Consider the following 8,658-nt stretch of genomic DNA (forward strand, 5'->3'; position numbering starts at 1 on the left):
TGGAGGAATTTTTTGTCGCATCCTCCTTATGGGTATATATGGATTGCCCCCTTTCACCCTCTTTAGACCCTGATCATAGTTCCTATGAGCGGAATACATTGGATAAAATGACGATGACACTAAATTATATGGGGGAGGGCAGGATATGGTCCTTCAGAGCTTCACCCTTGATTTGATATACTACAATTAGCATATTCATTTGCTTTTTCTTGGTGCTGAACCCTCATAACATATCTTTGATTGGAGTTGTTGAAGAGAAAATTATAATGTGTAGTAGTGTCAAGGCTAAATTCTAGGCTCTAGTGTTCTTGTTGTTGAGCTGTACTGTAGTGTGCTAGTATAACGGTTGTAAATACAATTTTCTGTCACAATTAAATTTACTACAATCAGCATACTGACTCTGATGTCCTTGTGGAAATATTCACAGAATATTTCATAATCACAGAATATTTCTGTGAATCATTTTTATTCTCTTATTTATGTAAATAATATCATTCTGTATTCCTATTGCCTTGTTTAGTCTCATAGTTGATGTATATATTGAGAGGGTTATTTACCCATTAATACAAGACAGAATTAAACCAAAAACATCCTCCGCTGTTATATTTCTCATGGTATCAGAGCCGAACGGTTCAGATCCGAAAAAACTCCGATAAACCATTCATTACTCATCATCTACCCTCTACCTGCAAATAGATGAATCAGTAAATGAAACAATGCAAAACCAAATGTTTACCATGGAACAAATGGAACAAATGTTCCAAATGTTCCAGAAACTCAATAAACCAAACCCCACAGAAAACCTATCCACAATCCAACTTTCTGAAAAATTGAATTACAAAAATTACATGAAATGGAGCAGATTAATGCAAATTGCTATTAACAGTCGTGGCAAATTAAACCATATAACCAATGAACCCTCAAAAATCACTGACCCAAATTACCCACAATGGGCCCGACATGATTCTATAGTCATCTCGTGGATTATCGAAAACATTGATGCAGAAATCGTCAATCAATTCATCGATTACAATACTGCTTGAGATTTATGGCAAGGGATTGAAAATCTTCTAAACAGTGGGCGTGATGAACTTCAAACCTATGATTTGAGTTCAACGGCTGCCACATTGAGGCAAGGAAACAACACAATTGAAGCATACTATGGAAAAATCAGTATGTTATGGAAAGAAATTGATAGGCGGATGCCAAACCCCATGACTTGCCCTCAAGATATCACAACATTTAATAACTTCATACAGACACAAAGATTGTATCAGTTTCTTACCGGAATAAACGAAGATCTTGATAAGGAAAGAAGAGACTTACTCCACATGGACCCGCTCCCGACAGTTGATGTAGCCTACGCCACCATCCGACGGGAAATCTCACGCCGAAAAATTATGACCGGCGTCTCATCACCGGGAAGAGACCCCTTAGAGATTGGTTCAGGTCTAGTAATACGAAACAAAAGCTTCCCTCGAAATCGTGAAAGCGATGACCGGCAAAAACTCCGGTGTAGTCACTGTGGAGGATCACGACATACTAAGGAAGGGTGTTTCAAACTAGTAGGATATCCTGACTGGTGGGACGACCTACAAAAGAGGAAGGCCGCCGCCAAGGCACCGGCACACCGAACCGGCGGCAAGGCCAACCTTGCATCTGCAGATCACCTCGGTGAGATTACATCATCATATTCAGGTATGGATTTGAACAAAAGAGAAGCAGCCATTGTCGAACAGGGAAGAGGCAAACAGAAAGGAGAGAGAGAAAAGGCCGAGAATCATCCAGAAGGGGGAAGAAGGGAAAGGGACACTCAAAACCTCACTCACCCTCCCTTATATACTAAGACACCCCCAACCCTACCTCTTTTGCACCTGGCCCAATATTTACCAAAAACTCATCCGGCCCAAATCATAACCCAAAACCTAAATTCAGCCTTATAAGCCACAAACACTCCAAATGGATCTTTGATTGTGGTGCTACGGACACTATGACCTTTGACCCACATGATTTATCCTCAGTTCACCCCACCCCTCGTACCCATGTCCAAACTGCCAATGGTGCGACTATTCCTGTTCATCAAGCTGGGCTGGCTGACATTTCCTCATCTCTAAATGTTAAAAAATGTCTATTAATTCCTAGTCTTTCTCATTAATTATTATCTGTCAGTCAGCTAACTAAAGAGCTTCATTGTACCGTCCTATTTACTTCTGATGGTTGTCTTGTGCAGGATACTCGGACAGGGACGATCCTTGGGCATGGTACTGAGCAAGGCGGCTTGTATTATGTGGACGAGACGGTCAAAACGGGTCATTCATTACTTGTTCACGGGACTCCCATACAACAACTATGGACACGGCATCGACATTTAGGTCATCCTTCACTAGGTTATTTAAAACGTCTTTTTCCGTCTTTTCATAGTTGTAATTTGTCTTTGGATTGTGAAACCTGTGTTTTAGCTAAGAGTCATAAACATTCATACCCTCCTAGTCTTACTAGAGCTGCAAAACCTTTTGATTTAATTCATTCTGATGTATGGGGTCCTGCTCTTGACAGTAATTTTCAAGGCTATTCATACTTTGTTTTGTTTCTGGATGACTGTACTCGTGTGAGTTGGATTTATTTTCTTAAACACAAATCTGAAGTCTTTGATGTATTTGCTAATTTTTACAATATGATCCTTACTCAATTTCATACTCGCTTGAAAATTCTTCGCTCGGATAATGGTGGGGAATATGTCTCTTATAAAATGAAAAGCTTTATTCTTGAAAATGGTATGCTCCACCAAACCACTTGCCCTGACACCCCACAGCAAAACGGTGTTGCTGAGAGAAAAAACCGATCCTTACTGAACATATCCCGTGCCCTTATGTTTGAGTCTCATGTGCCAGCTTCATACTGGCCTGAAGCCATTTCCACTGCTAATTATCTCTCCAATCGACTACCCACTAAATCTCTGGAATTTAGAACCCCTCTTGCTACCTTAGAAAGTTTTCATCCTATCCCTTCCTCCCACTCTCTTCCACCCCGTATTTTTGGCTGTGTGGTTTATGTTCATCTTCCAAAGAGGGATAGAACAAAATTGGAACCCCGGGCTGCTAAGTGTGTCTTCCTTGGGTATGGTGTCGGTCAAAAGGGCTATAGGTGTTTTGATCCTCTCCACAATAAGCTATACACTACTATGGATTGTGACTTCTTTGAACATTCCTACTACTTTACCCAGCCTCGATCTCAGGGGGAGAGTTCTAGCGAGGATCTAAGCTGGCTAATCTATCCTTGGACAAATGGTCGAGACCCAAAAGAACAAGTAAATGACACCACTGACACTGTCACCGAAACTACAGTACTTCCACCTACTCACTCCATTACCGTCCCTGAGTATCCCGCCGAACTGGAGGTAACCCCTAGCTCTACTGACATTAATAATGATGTGATATCTAGTGACAATGTTTCCAGGAGATATGAGTTGCCACCACGGAGTACAAGAGGTATCCCGCCAAGGAGATATGACCCTGAATTTGAATCTCAAAGGTCCCGATACCCGATAAATCAAGAAAACCTAGAACATTTGTCTCAGATGGCAGTTGCCTTCAATACTTCTCTTTACTCAAGCAACCTACCGAAAAATACTGATGATGCTCTTAGTGATCCAAAATGGAAAAAAGCTATGGAAGAAGAAATCTTAGCTCTTAAAAGAAATGAGACTTGGGAGCGTTGCATATTGTCGAAAGGGAAAAGAATAGTATGGTGCAAGTGGGTGTTTTCCATAAAGTATCATGCAGACGGAACCATTGAAAGATACAAAGCTCGGCTTGTTGCAAAGGGATACACTCAAACCTTTGGAGTAGATTACTCTGAAACTTTTTCTCCAGTTGCTAAAATTGATACTATCCGGGTCCTCTTCTCCATTGCAGCTAACAAAGATTGGCCCCTATACCAGTTCGATGTGAAGAATGTCTTTTTACATGGAAATATTGAGGAAGAAGTTTACATGCAAGCTCCTCCGGGTTTCTTACATGAGTACAATAAAGGGGAAGGATGTAGACTGCGAAAAGCTCTATATGGGTTAACAATCCCCTAGAGCATGGTTCGGAAGATTCACTGCTGCTATGAAGAAATTTGGGTACAAACAGAGTAATTCCGACCATACTCTATTCCTCAAGAAAAGAAATGGCCTTATCACATGTCTTGTTATTTATGTTGATGACATGGTTATTACAGGAGATGATATGAAGGAGATCAATGATTTAAAAGGTCGCCTTTTCTTGGAATTTGAGATGAAAGACTTGGGAAACTTGAAATACTTTCTTGGGATAGAGGTCCTCAGATCGGAAACAGGAATTTTCATCAATCAGAGAAAGTATATTCTGGACTTATTGGCTGAGGTGGGAATGATTGACTGCAAACCTACAGAAACGCCTATAATAACAAACCATGGGCTTCAATTCATTGAGGGAGCTGAAACAACTGACCAAGATCAATATCGAAGGTTGGTAGGAAAACTCATTTATTTATCTCACACCAGACCAGACATTGCCTATGCAGTAAGTGTTATGAGCAGATTCATGCATCGACCACATATACACCACATGGAGGCTGTAATGAGACTATTAAGATACTTAAAGGGAACCTACAATAGGGGGATCCTCTTCAAAAGGAATCAACACTTAGATCTTGTGGCATATACTGATGCAGACTGGGCTGGTGACCGGGATGATAGAAGGTCAACATTAGGATACTTTACTCTGGTTGGTGGAAACCTGGTCACTTGGAAAAGCAAGAAGCAAAAGGTGGTAGCACTATCTAGTGCTGAAGCAGAATTCAGAAGAATTGCGAAAGGGATTACAAAAATTCTCTGGATTAGGAAGTTGTTGGAAGAATTGAACTGTCAACAGCAAGAAGCAAGCAAACTATACTGTGACAATAAAGCTGCTATTAATATATCTGAAAATCCAGTCCAACATGATCGTACTAAACATGTCGAGATAGATAGACACTTCATCAAAGAGAAGTTGGAGAAAAATATCATCAGTCTTCCATTCATCAGATCAAAAGATCAACTGGCAAACATCCTCACTAAAGCTGTATCAGCAGAAGCCTTCAACACTGCTATATGCAAGTTAGGTATTGGTGACCCTACAGCCTAACTTGAGGGGGAGTGTGGAAATATTCACAGAATATTTCATAATCACAGAATATTTCTGTGAATCATTTTTATTCTCTTATTTATGTAAATAATATCATTCTGATATTCCTATTGCCTTGTTTAGTCTCATAGTTGATGTATATATTGAGAGGGTTATTTACCCATTAATACAAGACAGAATTAAACCAAAAACATCCTCCGCTGTTATATTTCTTAGTCCTTGATTTGTCAGGTCCCTTTCTTGAAGTGAAAAGGAGACGAGCTAAAAAGAAAGAGGTATTTTGATAATGACATTTGAGGTTTTATCTTGTTTCTAATGTGAATTATCAAATAAATGGCCTTTGTTCTTATTGATCTTTTGCAATTTATGACTTAATTTTGATTTTTTTTAAACATCGTAATTGGCAGATCGTTGGGTAGCTTTTGCTTTTCTGGAAAATCTTGTGCATGAAAATTTTGATCAACATATGCACCTCACCTTTGAAACTCATGTAATATACTTTCTCCGTTTTGACATACTTGCTACATATCGATTATGGGCACTGTTCATCGTTGAAGCTCATTTTATATATTGCAATTAATGTGTAAGTAAAGATATAGTCAAGTGGATCTTGTTTGAATTGTCTAATCGCATATTTTCATAATATTAAACTTTTTATAATTTTTGAAAATGTATAATTCAATAAATATATATGAACAAAATAACACATCAGATTGCGTAAAAAATCAAATGTAGCAAGTATAATGGAACGAAGGAAATTTGATGTTTGAGTCGTATTTAGTAACTACTTATTGCTGGAGATCATCGTACTTGGTATTGGGTTTTCTTATTTTAATTGGCCCTGCATTACTGCATGAAACTAATTTTTTGATATGACTCGGGGGTGTTGTTTCCCAGAATGAAGGTGACACCGATCATGCTAATCGGAGGAATCATGCAGAAAACACAGATCAAGGATTCAACAGTACAAGATCTGATGGCAATGTATACAAAGGGGGTTACAGAAGAAGTCCTGTACATGGCAATTGAACGTCTGATAGGCACCTTATGTTTGCTAGTTTTTCTGTCCCTAATTTCTCATTCTAAAATGCTTGAAAAAATTTGGATGATAACAGCAATGCACTTAGTACTACAAAAGGATGTTAACTTAAATAAATTTGTTAATTTATTTTGGGTTTAATTTTATCTCCGAGAATAGCTACTGTAATCCTGTAAGAATGATCTGTGCAATTGAACATCATTTTCAAGTGAAGCTGCAGATGGATTTTGAATTTAAGGGACAAGAAGAAACAATCTCCTCATATAGTCATATTTATAGGATGAAGGTTGCGTACAATTGACTACCCTTTATCTTGCCTTGATAGGAGCGTTTAAGCCTACGTAATAGAAATTTTGTAAAATGTATTATGTTGACTTTTTGGGCTAATATCAGTATCAGTGTAACATAATTAGCCGGTTGATTTGCTTTTTCAATAAGCAATTAGCTCAAAATGAACCTAAAATAACTCAAAATCGACTAGAATTTGCTTTTTTTTTTTTTTTTTTTTTTTTTTTTTTTTGCGATTCGCAAGGAGATTAGTGAATCATGGGATAATGATCAATATAGAAACTAGTGTTTTCATCCCAATTGGTTATTTTGTTAATTTCTAGATTCAGGAATGAGCCGAGAATTATGTAATGTGAGAGACGACAGAGTTAATCAGAGTTCCGACAGAGAAGCTAAGGCTTCTATTCAAGTCTCATCATCGGCCAATGTTCAGCAGATTAGTAATGTTTCTGAGAGGAGATATGTTTCACTGTCCATCCATGTTTTGCTTTCTGTGGCATTTATTAGCTTTTTCACAGTAAATGAGCTTCTACTGGTTTAATAGATGGTTGTTCTATGCAGTATTTTCTATGTTCTGTGGTTAACTGGTTACTGCTTTAAAGACCCGCCACCAATTTATTGTGATCGTTTCATTTTTGAATATACGGCTTTTCTCTTATTTCGTGCTTAGTGAAAGATGGTGTTTACAATTGATTATAGCTTAATGTAAAGTTGTCAACTGATGCAATAAGACCTCCTGCGACGATTCATGCTCATATCTTTTTGTTTCGTGTTTTTTGTTCAGCGACCTGCTTCTCACATATCTTATTTATTCTGTTGTAGATCATCTGAGGTGCCTAACAATCAAAGACACAGGGCTGATCATTATTCTCAAACACCTAATGGGGTGTGTGATTTTCGTCCTAAAGTGGCTCATCTTGAGAAGAAATCAGACGTTAACTCTTATACGCAGAATGGTCATCTTTGAGAAGAAATCAGCTGTTGTGAGCTCTGAGTCACAGGTCATCATGATGAAGCCAAACAATTCACATTCTCACGCCGATACCACTGTTCGTATGGGTATTTCAAATACTTTTATTGGGTTTCATCGACATGTTCGCATGTACACATTTTAAACTCGTCATTTAATAGCAAACCCGTAAAACATGGATTCTTTTCTTAGCTGACCCTACTACCTGATTCGATTCGGAATTGGCCAGAAACCCAACAAACAACTAGTGGGTTTTAAATTCGGAAACTTTGATCCTTAATCTGAAGATGACTCGACCAGAAAAAACCGAAAAAGCTTGCCAAACCCAATTTGTATTGAAACCTCATCGTTTTGACCCCTTTTCTTATTTTTATCCATTTTTCAGTTTCATGTCATCATTATTTACTAAGGATCAACTTTATTTTTAGTTAATCTTTGTATTCGAGTTTCTTTGTTGAAGCCTTAAAATCGACATATTGTTCGTATTTTGTAATTCATCTTTCTGTTGCTTCGAGTTATATCTTTTTTCCATTAGAGACATGTTTAATTCTGTAGTATTACATAAGATGGCATAAATTCGATGATTATATTGCCAAGAAGTTCAATCAATCCGGATTCTTAAGGGTTTCAAAAAAGTTGTCAATGGCTAAACAAGTGTAATATGATTCGCCAATTAATGTGCTTTTTGGATTAACAATTCACTCAAAATGACCCTAAAAAAGCCCAAATCGACCATAATTTACTTTTTTTTATTCTCGACACTGCGCCAAACATTCTGTTTCTTTTTTTCGTCTCTTATTTTTAATTTGGAAAAATTACCTAGAATAATCCAACCTATTCATGATTTTCCTACAATAATCTCACCTATTGATTAATCATGAATAAGCTCAACTTTGAAGTGTGTTTTTCTAGAGTAAACCGGATGATCGGATGATTTGCTATAGCAAGTTTTATTTTTATTTTTAAAAAATGATAAATTAAAATCAAATTTCGAAAAAAAATGTTAAAAGAAAATTTATGATTTTTTATAATTTAGAATTTTTTATGTAAATTTTTTAAATTTTTCTCTAATTTAATTTTTTTTTGGTGAATTACCTACCATAGTAGGTCCAAGTTTACTCTAGGCAAATACCTGTTAAAGTTGAAATTATTCATGGTTAATCAATAGGTGGGTTTATTGGAGAAAAATCATTAAAAAGTTGGATTATTTAAAA

Source organism: Amaranthus tricolor, chromosome 11, assembly GCF_026212465.1.
Source record: "Amaranthus tricolor cultivar Red isolate AtriRed21 chromosome 11, ASM2621246v1, whole genome shotgun sequence".
Lineage (NCBI taxonomy): Eukaryota > Viridiplantae > Streptophyta > Magnoliopsida > Caryophyllales > Amaranthaceae > Amaranthus > Amaranthus tricolor.